Source organism: Acinonyx jubatus, chromosome C2, assembly GCF_027475565.1.
Source record: "Acinonyx jubatus isolate Ajub_Pintada_27869175 chromosome C2, VMU_Ajub_asm_v1.0, whole genome shotgun sequence".
NCBI lineage: Eukaryota > Metazoa > Chordata > Mammalia > Carnivora > Felidae > Acinonyx > Acinonyx jubatus.
Genome location: NC_069384.1, coordinates 48,819,851 through 48,841,395, shown reverse-complemented (window position 1 = coordinate 48,841,395; position 21,545 = coordinate 48,819,851). Strand labels below are relative to the sequence as shown.

Below are 21,545 nucleotides of genomic sequence, written 5' to 3'. Positions count from 1 at the left end.
CAAGTCCAAACACCACAAACGCCATTTCCATCAACCGATAAATATCTTTTGAGGGTCTACTTCCACCCTTGGCTCTTATTCTAATCTCAACACAGTAGCCAGATTGATCCATGTAAAGGTAGGTCAGATCTTGTCTTTCTTCTGTTCAGAACCCAATCTTTCTCCTCCCAAAGGCTTCCCAAACGAAATTTCTTTCAATGGCTGCAAGGCCCTGTGCAGTCTGGCTCCCTGTTATGGATCTGATCACTTCTCCTACCTCCCACTCACTCTGCTCTAGACACACTGGTCTTTTTGCTCTTCTCCAGCACATCAAGCACATCCCCACTTCAGGCTTTCTGCCCTTATCCTCTCTACCTAGAATACATTTCCCCTAGAAAGCAATCAGCATACCTCACTCCCTTTGAGTGTTTGGCCAAATGCCACATCTCAGTGAGCCTTCCTTGAACCCAGTTCCAAACTGTAACTGTCCCCTCTTGGCCGTTACTATTCTCCTTTCCCACTTTGCTTTTCCATGGCACTCATATATGTGTGTACACCTATGTACTTATAGTTACCACTATATGGTCCATGCGGGCAAAGATTTTGTCTATTTTGTTCACTGCCATGTCCCCCATATCTCTCAGAATGGCCAACTGCCGCATAGCAGACACCAAGCATATAATTTTTTTATGAATTAGTGCAGGACTTGCACAATGTCAAGCACAAGAGGATACAAAAATTTACATGACAACCCCTGTCCCCCAGAAACTCTTGGCTTAGCTGGGGAGTTTGACAATCACTATTACCTTATCAGTCAGATTCCTAAGGCTATCACCCTAGAAAGTTCTTAGTTCCTCCTAGACACCCAGACTGCTCCTAGGGGAAGATGCTTTCAGAAGGAGGGGAGTTTATGGGCTGTGGTTTTGTGGCTGAACTGCCTGGTTTCACACAAGTGTCACTAGCTTGGACAAATATTTTAGCTTTTTGTTGTTGTTGTTGTTGTTGTTGTTTATTCAGTTGTGCTTTTTTAATAAACATTGGTTTTATTTCTTAAAACAGAAGAGGATAATAACTGTCAATCATGTATTATATGTAACCCTTGAGTCAAGGAGGCCTGTAGTACAAAGTATCTAATCTTTTTAAAGGGAGTTTCTCTTGATTCAAAGCCTCATCTAGCACACCCATTAGGAAGACTTTTTAAAAAACAAACAAACAAAAAGTAACAACTGTTGGAGGATGTGGAGTTCAAAAGAACTGAAAAGTAGGATCTCAAAGAGACATTTGCACTCCCATGTTCATAGCAGTATTGTTTACAGTAGCCAAAAGGTAGAAGCAATCCAAGTGTCTTCGACAGGTGAGTAGACAGACTAAATGTGACATACACACACAGTGGAATATTATTCAGCCTTGAAAGGGAAGGGAATTCTGACATACACTATAACAGGAATGAAACTTGAGGACACAATGCTAAGTGAAATATGCCAGTCACAGAAAAATACTGTATGATTCCACTTACATGAAGTACCTAGGATAGTCAAACTCATAGAAACTAAAGGCAGACTGGTAGTTTTTCAGGCCCAGCTGGGTGTGGGGTGGACAAGGAATGGGGAGTTATTCAGTATATAGAGAGTTTCAGTTTTACAAGCTCTAATAGTTCCGAAGATTGATTGCACAATAATGTGAATATACTTAACACTACTGTATACTTAAAAATGAAGATGGTAGGGATGCATGGATGGCTCAGTTGGTTAAGCATCTGACTTCGGTTTAGTCATGATCTCATAGTTCATGGGTTCAAGCCCCACATCGGGCTCTGTGCTGACAGCTCAGAACCTGGAGCCTGTTTCAGATTTTCTGCCCTCCCCTTCTCTCTCTGCCCCTCCCCTGCTCACACTCTGTCTCTCTCTTTCTCTCAACAATAAGTAAACATTTAAAAAAATTTTTTTAAATAAAAATGGTAAATCTGATGTTATTTGTATTTTACAATTAAAATTTTTTCATTAAAAAGAAACACAGCTAGAAAACAAGAGAAATCTCTGTTGCAAGTTTGAATACATAAGAAGCAACTCCCTGTACAACTACATTGATCTCAATATAGCAAAACCCTTTTTTTGTAAACAAGGAAAATTTTTTTAAACTTTCTTTTTAAAGAATTAAAATTAAATCAAAAAAATAAAGGACAGTATCAGCAGGTATTAGATGATCTACAGTTGGACCTCCACAGTAATCTAAAGCTCTATATTCTACTCTTCCTCAGTTTCCTAAAATGATCATCTTCTGATGGAATTAATAGCCCCTGAACGAGGAATGAGGTAGAAGACACGTCTCATACCTAGGATTCACCATGTGGCAACGTGACTTGTCCACAAGGAAAGGTGTATCTGTGTCTTGAGGGACAAAATGGTAAAACAGAGAAAGGAACCAGTGATCTGGATCTTGAGACTTAATTCAAGACAACCAATGAATAAGATTTCTTCGTATTGCAGGCAGGGGACCCAGCATGAGGAGGGAAAGGAGGCCTGACAGGTTATGGTGAAGGCTTCAGTGCTGTTCTCAGTGAAGACTGCCCTGTCTGAGATACACAGGGTCACAGGAAAGATCAGTGAAGGGAGGAATCCTGCTATTCATTATTTTTGGGAAAAGTCATCTCTCTCAGCTCAGCTTTTTCATTTTAGAAAATGGAGATAAAACCACTAACCTCAAAGAGTGGTTGTGAAGGGCAAATGATGGTAAGTGAAATGTCTTACCATACTGACTGCACACGGGATGCATAGTAATCATTAATTACCAGTATCATGCTGGGAATCATTAAATATCTGGTGATCGAGGCAAAGAATTTTAATATCCCATAAAAATGCAAAGCCAATACAGAATCTTTTTAAATCTTTAAATTTTTAAGAGTAACATGGCTAGCTGTACATTTTAGAAAAAGAACACTTGAGTGACATTTTAGAAGTGGGCAAGATCAAGGAGAAATAAAGGAAAGAGGGCCACTTTGGAGGCTAGCACAAGGTTCCAGGTGACAAATGAGGGGTGTGTGAGCCAAGGAATGAGTAGTTACAACGCAACAGGCCAAAATATCCAAACTGATCATGTCTGTTCTCAGCAGAAATGGGAATACTCAAGTGAGCACGGGAAAGACTTCTTTTGTTTAATTCTGTGTCTCCCAAGAGGAAAAGAGATAGCAGTAAAAATGATAAAGCTTTTCTATCCCTCGGCCCCATAAACAAGCAGCCAAGGTTTGGTGGGGCTATGGGAGGGGAGGGTGGGGGGAGCAACGACTAAAAAGAAGCAGACTGCAGGTCTTTTCAACTAAACTTCCCAGAGCCTGAAACATACAGGCATGGGCATTAGTACCCAGGAGATTCCATCACTGGACTTAGAAGATTCCCATCGAATTGTTCACTCACAGCTGAAAGTGGAAGGTGGTTCTGGTTAAGCAATGATTGATTACAAGTGAAACGGATTACTAAGTGCAACCAGGTGTTTGAAAAATCTTCTGTATAATCCCATTTAGATGCAAGGGTTTTCAAAATCTTTTGACTACTTAAACCATACACAGATCCACAGCATATAAAAGACGTAAAAGACTGAACCAAATATGAATGTGTGTGATATGCTTAGGACCAGCATGGGGGAAGTGGGCTAGCAGAAATTCTTTCTCAACAGGTTCCTCAGCTGCTTCCTGAAACCAGTCTGAAAATCACTCATCCAGGGATACATAAAACTCCATTTGCACAGGAGACAGCTTGTTCAGTTTGGAATATGAATAATGCTAAATGGGAATACACATACAGTACAATGAACTTCGAACGTGTTAACCACGCACTCACCACCCACTCCACCTCCCACATATTTTTGGTCTTCTAGCCTTAATCAGATAATATTTAAATATTTTAAATATCTCAAAATTTAAATATTTTAAATATCAAAAACTGGTAAGTTTAGAAGAATTCTTGCCTTGTCACCTGAAGAGGAAATTTTAATTAATAATCTTTCTGGAATCAGAGAAGACATGGGCATTTCAACTGCTTGCCTCCATTCCTACCCCTTAAGAGTGGAGAAGGAAGAATAATCAAAGCTCCAGTAAGTCTGGGGCCTCATTTCCCACGCATAAACCAAGGAAATAACAGAATTCATGCAGATTTCAGTACACTTACCACGCATCCATATGTTATGGCAACGGAAGTGTTAAAACAGTGCTGGTAGAGAGGGACTGCAAGATCTGGGTCCCAAGGGGCCACAGGGAAATGTCTGAAAGCTTCCTGGGCCTTCAAAAGGAGCAAGGAAAGTGGCTAAATGTGGGTCCTTTGGCTGGAGCACGAATTTCAGGCTTACTTCCCGGAACTGACCAATTCAAAACCTTAAATGACTGACTAATCACTAATTTGATTGAATTTACCTGATGTTTTCTGCAGGTGAAGGAGCTTGAGGTAAAAACCAAGTTTACAGAAAATAAAGACAGCACATTTTTGTGCAACTGAATTCATCACTTTTAGAAATTTTATACCCAAAAAACTAAAAAAGAATATTGTTTGTTATCAAAAATTTCAGTCTATGCTAGAAGTTAGGTTTTTTTTTGGTTTTTTTAATGTTTATTTATTTTTTTGAGAGACAGAGACAGAGCGTCAACAGGGGAGGGGCAGAGAGAGAGGGAGTCACAGATTCTGAAGCAGTCTCCAGGCTCTGAGCTGTCAGCACAAAGCCCAATGTGGGGCTGGAACTCATGAACCATGAGATTATGACCTGAGCCAAAGTCAGATGCTTAACCGACTGAGCCACCCAGGTACCCCTAGAAGTTAGTTTTATTAAAGCATTCAGATAGATCATGAAATTTGAAAACAGAGATATAGTGTTTTCTCCATAAAGATAATAACAGAGTTACAATGTCTTTACTAAACCCCTGGAGGCAAATGATTTTCTGAACTCAGAATGTTTCAGATTGTAGACAGGTATCACTATATATTATATAATAGCCCCAGAAGGGTCTAGGATAGCATATCAAAATCAAACAGAATATGAATTTGTATACGATGTGAGATCACAATTACAGGTAAATAAAGACAAGTCAGCTCAAGTTCTGTCTCCAAATTTCTTTAGATCAATCTGGGTTTAGCTGCCAAAAGAGGTATTTAAAAGCTTTCAGTTTTCAGAGCTCCTTGTGTTTTAGAATTAAAGATAAGGATTTTGAATCTATAGAAAGTTTAATATGGTTCAAAGAATCGTTTTGAAACAAAGTGAAACTGGAGTTGCTCTCTGAAGACTAGGTAGGAGTTGAAATGGAAGGCAGACATTTAGACAAAAGCAATGATATCACTAAGAGAGTCTACAGCCATACCACCCTGAAGGTTCCTGATCTCATCTGATATGAATAAAAGATCCTTGGGGCGCCTGGGTGGCGCAGTCGGTTAAGCGTCCGACTTCAGCCAGGTCACGATCTCACGGTCCGTGAGTTCGAGCCCCGCGTCAGGCTCTGGGCTGATGGCTCAGAGCCTGGAGCCTGTTTCCGATTCTGTGTCTCCCTCTCTCTCTGCCCCTCCCCCGTTCATGCTCTGTCTCTCTCTGTCCCAAAAATAAATAAACGTTGAAAAAAAAAAAAAAAGATCCAGAGGAAGGAGACATGTCCAGGAAGTCCAAGTAAATCAGTTTGGAAGAGTTGGGGTAAGACCTAAGATTTGAAAGGGAAGTTGGGTTAAGATTACAAATTCAGGCTAAAATTTGAGACTCTGATTTGAGAAAGCACTCAGAAGGGGCAGGTGAATTTTAATCAAGAGAGGGTTGTGATTATTGGTGCATATGACCGAGTGCTCAGAGCTGGCAGCTTTTTCATAACAAGATAGGGCAGACAGGGGAGGAGCAGGAGCCTAGTACCAGTTCTGCTCTTTAGACCAGCATCAGCCAGCCTCTGCCAATCAGGAAAGGCACAGTGTTGAAGGGCTTGGTCATCTTCAGTCTCAGTTCAGAAGACACTCAGGACCAGGACTTCCAGATGAAATAGCAGGACATCTCAACTGGCTATCAACAAAAAGCCAGGTATTCTCCAGGGCACAGAAAACCACTGAAGAAGGAGAAAAGAATTCATATTTTATTTGTTTCAATACAGTTGCAGGAGTACCTAACACTCGGTACTTACTGTTTCACCTCTGTATTAGTTAGGAGAGGCTCGGTTATATGGGGTAACTAGTTAATCCTTAAATCATGCAAAGTTTATTTCTTGCCCAAGTTCCCTGCCCAGCACTGGTCTGTGGAATGCTCTCCTGCACCCAGGAGGCTGAGAGAGGTTCTACCATCCTGTGCCTGTACCATCTAGACTGTGTGGCCTCCCAGTGTGCTTTCACCCAAGAGAAACATGTCTCTTCTAACTATTGTCCACTGGCCAGAATTAGTCACATGTCCCCAACTTAATGGCAAAGGAGACAGGAAAGGAAACATAACATATGGTGAGCACTAGCTCTCTACATCACAACTGAATAGATTTTATAAGAATTTCTTAAAGAAATAGTTCTCCCTTTCAGGATAACATTATGGAATGTTTAAGACAATACAAGTTTAGGGGCATCTGATGACTCAGTCGGTTAAGCATCTGACTCTTGATTTCAGCTCGGGTCATGATCTCATGGTTTGTGAGTTTGAGCCCCGCCATCCAGCTCCAGTGCAGAACCTCCTTGGGATTCCCCCTCTCTTCCTCTCTCTCAGCCCCTCCCACCCCATGTACTCTATCTTTCAAAATAAATAAATTAAATTAAATTAAAAATATACAAGTTTACTTAGCATTAGTGGTACATATATTCTTGCTTTGCTTATGAGTCCACATATTGTGGATTATACTGAAAATGCTTTCTCTGTCAAAATTCAGGACATAAATTGAAATAATTCAGCAAATGTCAACTCAATGAAATTTGAAATTACTTTGTGAGTTGGTTACTTGTTTGGATATCCCTCACCCCAAGACTTATTGTGAAGGCAACTGCTTTATTTACCAGGAAATAATATTTATCAACTTGTCCCAATCAAGAAATTTTCAATGATTATTAAGTGGACATGTGATTTTTTTCATCACTTTTCCATACAGGAAGCAAATATAATTGGGTTAAGAGTTGAGGGAAGTCTCCATCTGGATAATCAGAACCATGATTTGGAAAGATGCATCTGATGACAATATGCTGAATGGGTTGAAGACTGTAGGCAAAGGAGTTAACAGGCAATACCAAAGTTCAGCTGTGAAGTAATGACTATGTGCCATTTTATAAAAGAAATACTTCATGACCATCCAGCCTATAGTTTCTAAGCTCCATTAGAACAGAGGTTACCATGCAGAGATGATGTTTCAGGGCCACTGGATCTTCCAAGTTTCCTTCCAGTCTATTGCTATCTTCCCTAAAGTTGGAGAAGATAAAACCGCTGTGGAGCTGACTCTGTCACAACCACAAACCCTGACTCACACTATTGGTAAACAGAGCAGAAGTAATGTCACAAGCCATGGGGCTCACTGAGCAGGAAGCCTGAAATAGCAAACCCTAGGGCTTAATTTAGGAAGAATCCTTATAACGTCAAGCTTATGAAATAGCATTGAGCTGCAATTTAAAAAAAAAAAATGCAGTGGCATTTTCAAAAAATATAAACGATGTGGTCTTTTTCATTTGTATCTTACTTAAAGAGGAAATTTTTAACTTGGGAAAAAGCCAAATTGTTAGTTCCTGGGCCCTATGGCATTCTGAAATTTTGGCAGCAGCATCCTCGGTTGTAATGATTTTTGTCAAAAATGAAGGTTTTAGGCATTCAAGCTTTTATTTATCCTCCTTGTGGCCTAAAATAGCCATTTGTTTTTTGGGGGACTTTTGGTTTGTCTGTTTATTTAGCTTAACTTGTTTCTGTTTGAATTTGTTTTGAAGTCAACATGCTCTATGATTTGCAGTATAGAAAAGAATTCGATGAAGTCAGCAGATTCTTTTCCCTCCTTTAAGATTCCCAAATTAAAAATCTATACTCAACCCAATAAAAATCAGAGAAAGAAAAAGTGACGAGTAAACTCAACACAGTAACATTCCAATTCCAAATGATCCTTTCATGGGGCTTTGTTCCCCTAACATTCTCCTGGACCCCAGATGCCCAAAGGAGACAAGAGGAAAGCCATTGGTCTCTCTCTCTTCCCTTCCTTCCTCCCCAAAACTCTTCCCCACACACTAACATACATACATACTAACTCACTCCTTTGGAAATAGTAATTCAGTATATGTGCTGTCGAAGCAAGCACTGGAAATAGTAATTCAATCAGAAACATGCAAGCTTAAAAAAATGTTCTTTGAACTTACTGGTAATTCACCTATGCTTCCCTTTTTTTTTTTTTTTTTCCTAATTTTGAAAAAATGGGAAGAGAAAGAACCTCAAGAATTTTTAAGGAAATTCAGGGAGGGAGCTGTGCCAGACAACTGAAGAAAAGCAAATTACAGTTCTCATTTTCAAAAAAAGAATGAAGTTAGAAGCCACAAACTCTATATAAATAATGAAATTATCAGGGTGCCTTGGTGGCTCAGTCAGTTAAGGGTCCAACTTGGTTTCAGCTCAGGTCATGATCTCATGGTGGTGAGAATGAGTCCCGTGATGGACTCTGTGCTGTCAGCACAGAGCCTGCTTGGGATTCTCTCTCCCTCTCTCTCTGTCCCTTATCCTCTCTCTCTCTCTTTCAAAATAAATAATCTTAAAAACAGACAATATTATCAAAGACATTAATAAACATATAGTTTGTGGACTTAAAAAGGGAAACCGATGGCTCATCAGAAGGCATCACAGACTCACAAAGTCGTTGAGACTGTTCGTTTCCATTTTTGAAAATTCAACTAGTGAAAGAGCAAGGAACTCCACAAATATTGTGTATCTAGATTTCATAAGGCATTCTGTCTCTCATAATCTCCGTGAATACTGATGAAGAAGCGTGGGCTGGCTGCCAGTATAGCTGAGTGACTTAGAGCTGGCTGCCTAATGCCCCCAGGTTCGGGATCCATGCCTACCTGGTTAGTTTTCAAGCAACTTGACACAGGGCCCATTCTCAGATCTGTACTGCTTAACTTATTACTCAAGAACTTCCATGGGGACCTAGATATCATGGATATCAGATTTGTACATCTTGAAATTAGAAGGCTTGTTTATAATTAGCCCCCCCAAAAAAATCTCAGCAATATGAAATAATAAGCCATATCTTAAAACATATTTATACCAGGAGAAATAAAGCCTTGCTTTAGTATTTCTATCATAAAAGCTGTGGTATCTTTAACTTTTTAACTCTTCCTCTATCATATTTGTCTCTTATATTTTCCTAACGTGTTATTTACCCTTTAATTGCCTTTCTGATTGTTTATATTTTAAGTATACAGTGAAGTCTAAATAATTTTCCTTTGCAATTTTTTCAGTGCTTTTGTATTCAGAAAGACTTTTCTCAGCTAAAATGCAAGTAGAAATTTACTGACACTTTTACTATCTTTTTATAGTTTAAAATTTTCGCATTTAATTTTTCAAGGTATTTCTTATTATTTTTTTTGTGTACACTGTGAGGTTACATTTCAAATGCATTTTGTTTTAAATAACCAAGTCTCTCAATGATTTATTGACCTATCCCCTCCCCTTTATCATGCTTTCTTTATTATCTATTATGCTCTTGTTTTTTCTAGGGTCTTTTTGTTAATTATCTTGCTAAAAGTATTTTAAAGGTTTAAAATCCTTCATAACAGGAGAAAGAGGGCTGGTCTGAGGTGAGTAGCAGGAGAGAAAGTTTACTATACAATTCTACCAAATTCTAACCTCTGTGTTAAGATCGTTTCCAACAAGGGCCCAGCGAAATGGCTCCCACAAAGAGTAATGAGAATAAGGAAGGTCATTCTGCCATCAACAAGGCAGTGACCAGAGAGCACACCATCGACATTCACAAATTAATCCATGGAGTGGGTTTCAAGAAGTGTGGCCCATGGACACTCAAAGAGATCTGGGAATTTGCCATGGAGGAGATGTGAACTTCAGATGTGCACACTGAGACCAGGCTTCACAAAGCTGTCTGGGCTGAAGGAATAAGGAATATTCCACACATATCTGTGTGCGGCTGCCCAGAAAATGTAATGAGGATGAAGATTCACCAAAAAGCTCTATTTGTTATGTGTGTGTCACTACTTTCAAAAATCTGAAGACAGTTAATGTGGATGAGGACTAACCACTGATTGTCAAATAAAAGTAGAAAACCACCAAAAAGAAAAACAAAACAGCAAAGGAAGCAATGTTTTTTCTACACTTCCCCTGTCCTTGAGCATAAAAACCTTACTTTTAAAGCAAGCAGGAAACTGTTAGAGTAACAGCTATCACCACATGACTGGAGAGATGTCCAGGAGCTAGAAGGAATTGTGAGCCCTAACAGGGTGTTATTCCATCTTTAGGATACACCCCAGAGTACTCATGGTGTACCACTGTCATCAAAGTTGCTCAGGGCTCATTTAAATCCTGGTTCTGTCACATCCTGGCTGTGTAACCTGGGTGTGGTTCTAAACATCTATTTCCTCACCATAAAATGAGCTCATATAATGCCCCTATCACTGGACTCTTGTAAGAATTAGATGAAATAATAAACAGATGGCATTTGACAATGCTGAACACACAGTAGGTATTCAAGAAAAGATGGCTCCCTACACCACTCCTAACTGCCTCCTTCCAGAGAGAGCCCAGTGGCATGTGAACAGAGCAGCCACACTCCATGTCCTTCAACACGTGACTGGAACTTTTATTAGGGAAGGTGGCCTTATAGGTTACCCAGTCACCTTCTCTTTTCATCTTTGCCTAAAGTTAGCTTCCATGGAAACTACCCACAAGATTTAAGAGAACAATTACTGATCCAAGACCTTCCCTCCACATAATCTTTTTCATTGATTCCTTTCCAGCCATCCTTTCTCCTGATGCCTAGCAGATGAGGGATTCAAGTACATAATAGAACCTCCCCAGAGAAGGAGCAGTAGATGTTCAGAGTATATTCAGATTACAAAGCTACTGTAGTAGAGTCATCTGAACCAGATCTCATCTTCTCCCTGCTCCTATGGGTTGGGGTGAATCTAAGAATTAGAGGAAAGCAATTTGAAGCAGACATCATTTATCATCAGCCAGTGTGAGATCACATTGTAGTATAACTTAGGGCCATAGAATCCATGAACACTGTGTTAGCAATATTAACTAGAGTACTCATTCAAAGGAATATAAAGAATATAAAGTTAAGCACTGACAATCAATAATGCCTGAGGCTGCAAAATTTGCAATTTACAAGAAAGGACTGAGAGACTAGAAATTTGGTTATTAATAGTAAGGGTCCTCAGAAAAAGTGTGGGTGGGTCAAAAATACCAAGAAAAGGGTTAAAGGAAAAGAAATGCTGGAAATAAAAGAAGGGAGAAGCATTAAGAAAGGGTTGTCCCTGTAGGACAGTCCTCTTTGTCCCCAAAACCTAAGCAGAGAGCCTTTGTGGAAGGAAGAGAACAAGGGAATTCTGGAGATATATCATGGGCAAGGCACCCAATTCCCTCCCCTTACCCACAGAACTTTGAGAAAACTATCTAAACTCCCCAGTAAAAAAAACCACATGAGCCTTCACTGAGGCTCAATGTGGTTTCAGTTGAGGGAAAGTGAGTCATTAACTCCCTCCTCATGACCATGTGAGGGTCTCTCTAGCCCCACCCTGTGGACTGCTGGGCAGTGAGGAAAACCCACCTGCAGATAATGTCCTGGCTGAAGACATGCTAAGACAATCCCTGTCAAATAGTTAAGGAGCAGAGATGCCATACAGGTGAATGACACAGCCAGAAGTTGCTCAGGCATTTTGGCAATGGCCATTCCCTAGGAAGATCGCCATTCTCCCTATTTCCTCCCTCAGAGCTGAGGTGTCCTTTTCCCCATCCTTAGATATTTGGAAGTGCCGGCTCTCCCTGTCTGATCCGTGCTTTCCAACACCCTATCTCCAAAACTTCTCCTTGGCCCTTCCCCTAGGGTCCAGCACCTACTTCCTGATTCAAGGCCCTGAAGCAGTGTCCTCCTCATCTTCATCAGCATTTCCTGCCCCCCAAGCCCCTAGCTCCGACATTCCATTTCTTATCTGTCTCTACCTGGCCACAATATTTGGGCTCTTCTGGACAGCCATTCCCCTAGCCCTAATAGATTAACTCACCCTGCACTGCTTTTTTTTTCCCCTCTGCAAATTCATTAACTAGCTGATCTAAATATAAGCTCCATAAAGGTGGGGGTTTTGGTCTGCTATGCTCACTACTATACCTTAGCATCTGGAATAGTGCCTGGCATCTAGTAAGCTGTTAGTAAATATCTGTTGGGTTAATTAATGAATCTCACTAAAAATTAACCCTTCCTCTCCACAACTTCTCCTCTAGTATCAGCAGGTAATCTTCAGCCCGAAGGTTCCCATCTCCTTGCATGGCAAACCCAGAGCCACCTCCAGAATTTGAAGGTCATATTTACATTTTAAAGAGAATCAACCCTCAAAGAGTTGTTTTGTTTTCTTATCCATTTTTAAATACCTATACCCTACATTTATATACCTTACACATGTATATAATCAAGTATTTTTATTTAATCCTTTGAGGGTTTTTCTTAGTCTCCAAACATTTTTGGTAGAAAGGAATGCTTTGAAAAAAAAAAGATACATTATCCTCTCCCTGTATAAACTCATAAAGAGTGACTCTGATATATTTGATGGCACATTCTTTTACTACCTACAGAACCAGATGTTAAGAATTTGAAATAATTAACTCTTTGAAAGTAGTTCTTGCCGTTACCACGTCACATTTTAGGATTTAACAGAGACGCAGAAGTAAGCTGACTTTGCGGCCCATGGAGCTCGACCACTAGCTACTTGATCTTGAACCAAACATTGAAGGCCCCTGAGTCTAAGCGACTAGTGTGTAAAGAAAGGTGCCAAGATCTACCTCACAGGGTAGTTGGTGTGAAGATACAAGATAATGCATACAGAGCAAACGATACAAAAATCTACTGCATAGCAGGTGTTTAATAAATTATAGCTACTAATTTTAAGATTTCTATTATTACTCAAGAGATTATTTGCATCCTAATGTAAATGTACTATGCCTGCAATTAAGGTAAGAAGCCACAAGATGAGGGGGTGCCTGAATGGCTCAGTTAGTTGAGCGTCTGACTCTTAATTTCAGCTCAGGTCATGATCCCAGGACTGTGAGTTCAAGCCCTGCACTGGGCTCTGTGCTGAGAGTGGAGCCTGCTTGGGATTCTCTTTCTCCCTCTGCCCCTACCCCCCCCCCCACACACACACACAGCAATTTGTGCATGCATATGCTGTTCCTTTCTCCCTCTCTCAAATTAAAAGAAAAAAAAAAGTCACAAGATGAAGTTGATGTCTTTATGGCCTGAGTAGTAAAAATCACCTTGTCTCCTTTTTCTGTTTTACCAAACAAGAGATGGTTTTTTCCCAGTGTCTCTATCAGGCCTCTTGGTTTTCATTTCACCAACCATACTTCAGGTATAATTTACCTGAAATGGAAAGAAGCCTGTTTTTCTTATTTAGTACCATAAAACCGAGCTCTATTTTTAACTATATGAGTAATTAATATACCAAACACACATTTCAAAGCCAACAATCTAAAAAGAAAATAAATACCAAAGGGCAACACTTTGGTAGCTTTTTATTAATATGTAACTAATGGTGTTTATTCCAATACAAATCTTGATAACTCTCCCAATTTCCATTAATTTAACCTCCTTCCTTAAAACTGTAATCATATCAAGGATGTAGGGCTACCAGCCCTCTCAGTATCTTTTTTATGGTGCTTCCTCCATCAGCATCTGGTTTCCCTCTTCTAGTTAAGTGATGAATAGGATTTAATTTCACTTTCTCCTTTCTCCCCCTCTTGCTTCTACAGCCTCAGAAGCACAACACCTCCTATCCCTTGCACTAGGCACAGCCAAGTGACATATTAAGTGCTACTGAGGATTGCTATGGGAGTGTTGCCTCTGGTGCTGGCCGGTAGGACTATGAGGTCCCAGGCCAGTCATGTCACCTGTGGAATTCAGTGCCATCCTGTCTAGAACATGGTCTCCAGAATCCATGGAAGCTCTGAGAATCCATGACTTCATGATTTCTTAAAGATAAAAATGGTCAGTCCAAAGTTAACAAAAAATAATAATAATATGGGAAAGTAAATTCAGTAAAACTAGACCTCCAATATAGACAATCAAAATGTAACAGAAATCTCTGAAAGACTCTGTTTCTCGGAACCCACTGAGTAAATAAACCAATGTGTTAGAGGTCCCTAATGAGTGCAACTTCCTCAATTTTTGATTTGTGTGTGTCTGTGTGCTTTGTCCTCTTAGATTATAAATTCCTCCAGGAATGGAAATAGACCTTTTTCCAGCTCAATGTCTATCCCATAATAATCCAACAAGAATCACTTGAAAGCTGATAGCTGACTGACCGATTAAAAATCTGCTCTTGTTGACAGAGTTATACAAATCCTATTTGGCAGCACTGTAAAAAATATATATGAAATGCACTGACAAGTTTAACTTTTATTTGGCATATAGAGGGAGAGGTTCCGTGGTTTACTCTTTTACTGGGAAAGCTATCAAGTAACCTTATCTTGTTCCAGCACCTATGTGCCAAATCATATCTACCTGTGACTTCCACAATTTGTTTCTACTTACATATTCTTTTAGTGGCTCCACATTTCAAGACATTGTATTTGGTGACATAGACTTTATAACCTAATAAATTCAAAATGCTCATATATTATAGTTCATTCAAACCAGCAATCTAAACTTCTTTTAAATAGAAAACGTTACTAATTCCCAACCCTTGTTAAAGTCTTGCATCTAATTTCTCAGTTCTTGTTCCTAGGATGCATAGCATTGCTGGAAAATTTTTATGAAGCCATGCTCAAAAACATCCTGGTGTAAAATAATAAAGGCAAATATAAAGAGGGATGTAGCCTGTAATTCAAACACTGATGGATAATATACGTGCTTAAACATAAACCCAAGGTAAAAATTAACTGTTCAAAAACTCATTCTCCTTACTTTGTTATTTCTGGTTTTCAATTGCTATAATTAAAAGGACTTGTTTCCCATGAACATCAAAGACAGCAGACAGATGCTATAAAATGCTTACAAAAACCTTATTTTCAGTTTGTTGCCAATACTTTAAAGGGAGAAACAAAGTGTGAGAGTTCTAGACTCCTCTATGCTCATCGCAATTTGAGATTTGAGCTCCTTATCATCATTGCCATTGTCCCTTGTTATTGTTTTTTCCTTCCCCAGATTCAACACTGACTTTCTTTGTTATTCTGGCCAACCCATTCAATCTCTATGGCAGATTCTGCTAGAATTGTTCTTGACTCATCAAGCTCACAGGTAGGAAATGAAAATTTGGGAGACTGAAGACTGAAGAATATTAAATAAAGAGGGTATTTAATGGTGCTGTATTGAGGTGCTGTAAAGACAGAGATTGAAGATGGAAATGGACTCCCAGAGAAGCCAGATTTATAAATCAACACTCAACATTGTGCCCTGTGGAATCTAATTGATTGTGAACTAGCTCACATACATCTTAAGCCTTCTCTTGGATTGTTTCTCCCCCGACTTTGACCTGACACCAGGTCAAAACTCTCCAGCAGTATCTACTCCTACCATTCCTCAGAATCATCACAATTTAGGAAGCAACATACTCTTACTTCCTCTCAGCTACTCCCGTACCATCAATCTACCATGGCTCTCTGCAACGCCTGGCTTTTTGAAACACTTTTCCCTGGCTCCCAGTTCCCTCTGTGTTGCTGTTTTCTAGCAACCTGTGAACCCCTCAGTATTGTTCTTGATAGCTTAGCCTTTGGCTTACATCTTCTCCCGACTCATTCATGGCAATGTCTTGTTAATCTCAGTATCCATATGGGATGGCCCTCGCCACACTCCAGCCTCAACATTCTGATACCACCTCTGCACCTCTACTGAAGCACTCACACTTACCCTGGCTCTGTTATTCTGCAGAATTGCTCCCTTGAAAGATTTTTAAATCTCGGTTTCCTTTCTTTGCCCACAACCTATCCTTCCTCCCCTTTCACATCTACTGAAATGGCTGTTCAGTCACCTCATCCTGCTTTCAGCATGTTCATTCTTCTATTTCCTCCTTTACTCACCTCCTTACCACTCCAGGTTCTCATAATGAAAAACTTTAGTATTATTCCCATGAACACAACCAGAACCCCTTGTGTCATCCTTCCTCAAATTCTGTCATTCACTCTCAATGCTCATGTATCAGGCTACTGAATACTACTTGAAGAAAATCTTGACTCGGGTCACTTGTTTTCATTCCAAAATCATACCATCTGGCCTCAGTGGGAACTTCACTGATGTTCACAATTTTAGAGTTCAGTTCTGAATGAGACTTTATCACTTTTGCCTTATCAAACTGTTATCACTAACCTCAAAATCTACTCTCCTCTTTATCTTCTCTTTTCTTAATACTGTTCTACATGATGTGAATTTAATCAGTTTTCCTTCTCTGTTCTTCAATTTTCAGCATGTGTAATCCATCCTCCCCTTTACTCCTTTTTCAAAGATGGACATTCCTGCTAACTACATGTCCATTTCTTCCCCAACTCCTCCAAGAGGGTCTTCTTATCCATCATCATGCCCATATCTTCCTCTCTGGCAGTCTTCCTCAGGTCTCCCACACTCATACAAGGCTTTTCCAAACTTCCTACCTTCATGAGGTATCACCTTTCTGTATTCTTTTACAACCACCAAGCTTCTTGGAAAAGTGTTTATGCTTTATGCTTCCACTTCAACTTCATTTACTCCTCACTTATGTGTATCTGACCAACATGGTCAGCCCTTCAGGGTCACCAGTGACCAACTAGTCATATAATGCATGTGTCCGCTTAGAAAGTGAGTAGGGAAAAGAAAACACTAAAATATTACTTGTAAGGAAATCAAATTAAGGACATTTTTTTATACATTTTTATGCTTTTCCAAATACTCTTTAATGAGTAGTCCTTTCACAATCAAAAGGGCAAAAAGGACTTACATTTTTTTCTCATTTCTCTTTCTCAGTCTCCCTGAGGTATTTGACCCTATTGATGGCTCGTCCCCAAAACTCTTTCCAGAGTCACCCAATAGGTGTGCAGTATCTGCAGTCACATGAGGCCATACACTTAGAGAGACCCAGCTCAGTTTAGGGTTTTTCCATCTTCATTTTGAAATTCTTAATAATTTGTTAACAGGGGTCTCATATTTTCATTTTACACAGAGCCCTGAAAATAATGTGTCTAGTCCTGACTCTTCCCTTAACTTCTGATCCTATATTCTCTTTTTTCTACATTTCTAACCTTCTTTTCTATTTCATCACTCCACTCACTAAATTCAGTTCATCACAGTGGTTACCATCACCCACTTCACATCTCTCCTTTGTTATTCTCACCAATGGCTTCAGCTTTCACTCCACCAAATGTCACCCAAGTGTTGCCTGAATCCTGAGTTTCAAATTCACATTTCTGCCCATAAGTGTGTATTTCCACAAGGGTGTTCAGTAAACACTTCACACTAACACGTCCAAAAAGGAATTCAGCCTGTACTTATGTATTCTATTCTTCTATGACTATCGTCTTTCACTCAATTCTAGATCTACTCCTAGAGATGCATGTGGCTATAGTTCATTCACTTTCACTGCTCTATAGTACTCCATTATATGAATACACTTCAATTTATTTCTCTGTTTTACTTGCAATGAATATCTGGGTTGTTTTGGGAGTTTTGTTACTTGTTGTTAGGTCTGGTTACACACATGCAGGAAGAGTTTCCTTAGGTTGTAAAACTAGAAGTAAAATTGTCAAGTCATAGAGTAGATACAAACTCAATTTTACTTGGCAATACCACAGTGTCTTCAAAGTGGTTGCATTACTTTACATACACTCCCACCCAGAGGGTACAAAAGTTCTTGTTGCCCTGTACCCTCACTCATTTGATATTATCAGATTAAAATTGGCCAACATCATTGTATCTCATCCTGATTTTGACTTTCATTTCCCTGATTATTAATGGGAATTAGCATATTTCATATGTTAGCTACATGTGAAATGTCTCCTATTCTTATACTGCCTTTTTAATAGGAAAATTTCTTTAGTAATTAAAATCTACACCACAGGCAGCTGTTGTCAGTATAAGAAAGAACACTAAAGACGTACAGTCCTATCCTCACTTAGACGATGGACTTGACCAGTTTCAAACAATTATACTTTGGAATTTGCTTACTCTCAAGGCAATAATGTTCTGTAAAACTAGCCGTGTAAGGAATCATCTGTGGCTTTTAAACCTTTCCATGCAACCAGCATTAAGTTACTCAGTGCCATGTTTAAAGAAAGACTAACTTCAGGGGTAGGCACAGTGTGGAAGAAAGAATTTTCTTTCTTAGTACTTAGCTCCTAATCCAGTAAGAATAAGAACTAAAAAGAAAACACAAGTGTAGATTGTTTAATGAAGAGTCTACTACACTCATAAAAGAATGTGTGAAAACCGTGGGAAATAGAAGCACCCTGCCAACCCCAGCCCAACCCAATCTCACCTCTCCTAGACACTTCCCCCTATACTTTCTGGAGTTCCCCAGGCATGTTCTCATAAGTCACTGCTTCCTGTCTATCATTACCTAAGTCTTTTGCATCAGAGAAGAAAGACTAAGTGTCTTGAGGCAAGGAATCTCCAAAGTTGAGTTGAGGTTAATTAGCTTACAAAGTATACTTGACCATGAATTTCAGATCCCTGAATTAGGGAAATGAAATTATTATTAATTCAGTTCAATCTGACAAATATTTGTTAAGCAGCTACCATGTCCAAAAACAATATGATAGAATCCTGGCCACTCAGGAAGCAAACTTGACATACCAAGAACAAGAAAGACTTTCATACCTCTTATTCTAAAATAGAAAGACACTATCAAGCTACACCCTGATTGCATCATACCTTTATGCACTATATTTAAGTGCTATATTTAATAAATCTGTTCCTTATTTTCTTATCCAGTGTCTACTGTGAAAAAATGTAACAGCATTTCTTTCAGAAGATCCTTAGTAATTCACAATTATTGTTCTAACACTCCCTCCTCTAAACTAAATAATAATAATAGCTAAAATTCTGGGGGCACCTGGGTGACTCAGTTGGTTAAGCGTCCAACTTCAGCTCAGGTTATGATCTCATGGTCCGTGAGTTCAAGCCCCACCTCGGGCTCTGTGCTGACAGCTCAGAGCCTGGAGCCTGCTTCAGATTCTGTGTCTCCCTCTCTCTGCCCTTCCCCTGCTTGCACTCTGTCTTTCTCTTAAAAATAAACATTAAAAAATCAGAATTTTTGGAGTTCTTACTACGTACCAGGAGTTACGGCATTACATGCATAGCATCTCACTGAATCTTCACAACACTCTTTTTGCTGCTCCTGTTGTTGCTTCAGGTGCAATTCCCATATAACAAACAGCACATGTTTACAGTATACAATTTGATAAGGTTTGATGATGTAAATGAATAAAAGATGTAATGAAACCATCACCACAATCAACATAACAAACATATCCATCACCCCCAAAAGTTTCTTCATGACCTTTTATAATCCTTCCTTTTCACTCCTCCCTGTTCTCTCTCTCCTTACCATTCCAAACAAATACTGATCTGTCAGTGTAGACGAATTTGCATTTTCTAGAATTTTCAAAAATGGAATCCTACAGTACATTTTCTCTTTTTCTGGCTTCTCTATTCAGCATAATTATTCTGGGAGTCATCCATGTTGGTGTAATTATTAAACGTTTATTCTTTTTTATTCCTTTGTTCATGTTCTATTGTCTGGATATACCATGATTTGTTTATCCATTCACCTGTTACACTCGACTTGTTTCCAGGTTTTAGCCATTACATATAAAGCTGCTACATCCATATACAAGTTTTTGAGTGAGCATATGCTTTCATTTCTCTTGTATAAATATCTAGGGGTGGAAGGACCAGGCTATACTGCAGATATATGTTTAACATTTTAAGAATCTGCCATTCCTATTGCTGCTGTAACAAATTACCAAAACCTGACTGGCTTAAAACAGCATAAATTTATCTCTTACAGTCTAGAGGTCAAAAGTAAGTCTAAAGTCAAGGTGTTGGCCAGACTGTGTTTCTTCTGGAAACATCAGGGGAAAATCCATTTGCTTTCCTTTTCTAGCCACTAGTCTGCCTGCATTCCATAGCTCAAGGCCTCTTTCTCAGAACATCCTTTAACTTCCTGCTTCTGTGATTATGTCTCCTACTACTGACTCTACCTCCTACCTACCTCTTAAAAGGACCTTTATGATTACATTGTACCCATCTGCATAATCCAGGATAATCTGGATCTCCAAGGGCTTTCACTTAATCACATCTACAAAGTCCCTTTACCATAAAAAGAAACACATTCACAGGTTCCAGGGACAAAGATAAGAACATCCTTTTTTTTAAGTTTATTTATTTATTTTGAGAGAGAGAGAGAGAGAGAGAGAGAGAGAGAATCCCAAGCAGGCTCTGCCCATCAGCACAGAGCCCAATATGGGGCTTAAACTCACAAACCACAAGGTCATGACCTGAGCCAAAGTCAAGAGTTGGTCACTTAACCAACTGAGCCACCCAGGTGCCCCAAGATATGAACATCTTTGAGGCACCATTATTCAACCTACCAATGTCTTCCAAAGAAGTTATATCATTTTACATTCTCATCAGCAATATAAGAGTTCTAGTTCCTCCACATCCTTACCAACTCTGGTTACGGTCAGCCATTTTAACAATAGCCATTCTAATAGGTTTATTTTGGAATCTCCTTATCATTTTAATTTGTACTTGTTAAATAGCAAATATAACAAATAACAAAGATGTTGAACATCTTTTCATGTATTTATTTGCCATCTGTAAATCTTAGGTAAAATGTCTGTTGAAATCGTTTTCCCATTTTTATTGGAATTTATGGGGTTTTTTATTGTTGGATTTTGAGAGTTATATATATATATATTTTTTTAATGTTTATTTATTTTTGAGAGAAAGAGCACAAGTGGGGGAGGGGCAGAGAGACAGGGAGACACAGAATGTGAAGCAGGCTCCAGGCTCCAAGCTGTCAGCACAGAGCTCAGTGTAGGGTTCAAACTCACAAACCATGAGATCATGAACCAAGCTGAGGTCAGACACTTAACTGACTGAGCCACGCAGGCGCCCTATATATTCTAAATACAAAACCGTTATCAGGTATGATTTGCAAATATTTTATGCCAGTTTGTGGCTGGTCTGTTCTCTTAACATGTCTCTCAAAAAGCAGTTTTTAATTTTGATTAAGTCCAATTTATGAATTGTTTTCTTTTACAGACTGGACTTTTGGTGCTATATCTATAAAGCCTTTGCCTAACCTAAGGTCAAAAAGTTTTTCTCTTGTGTTTTCTTCTAGATATTTTATAGTTTTAACTCTTGTAGGTTTGTGGTCCATTTTGAATTTAGCTTTGTATATGGCATATATTCGAGTTCTTTATAT

The 21,545-nt window shown here is 39.2% G+C and overlaps 1 protein-coding gene and 1 pseudogene across 8 annotated transcripts in view; one reads left to right on the top strand and one right to left on the bottom strand.

Annotated features, from left to right (window-relative positions):
- Positions 1-21,545, bottom strand: part of ZPLD1 (zona pellucida like domain containing 1) — a 536,164-nt gene that overhangs the window by 397,341 nt on the left and 117,278 nt on the right. The window lies entirely within an intron of this gene.
- Positions 9,430-10,177, top strand: LOC106972232 (60S ribosomal protein L31-like; annotated as a pseudogene).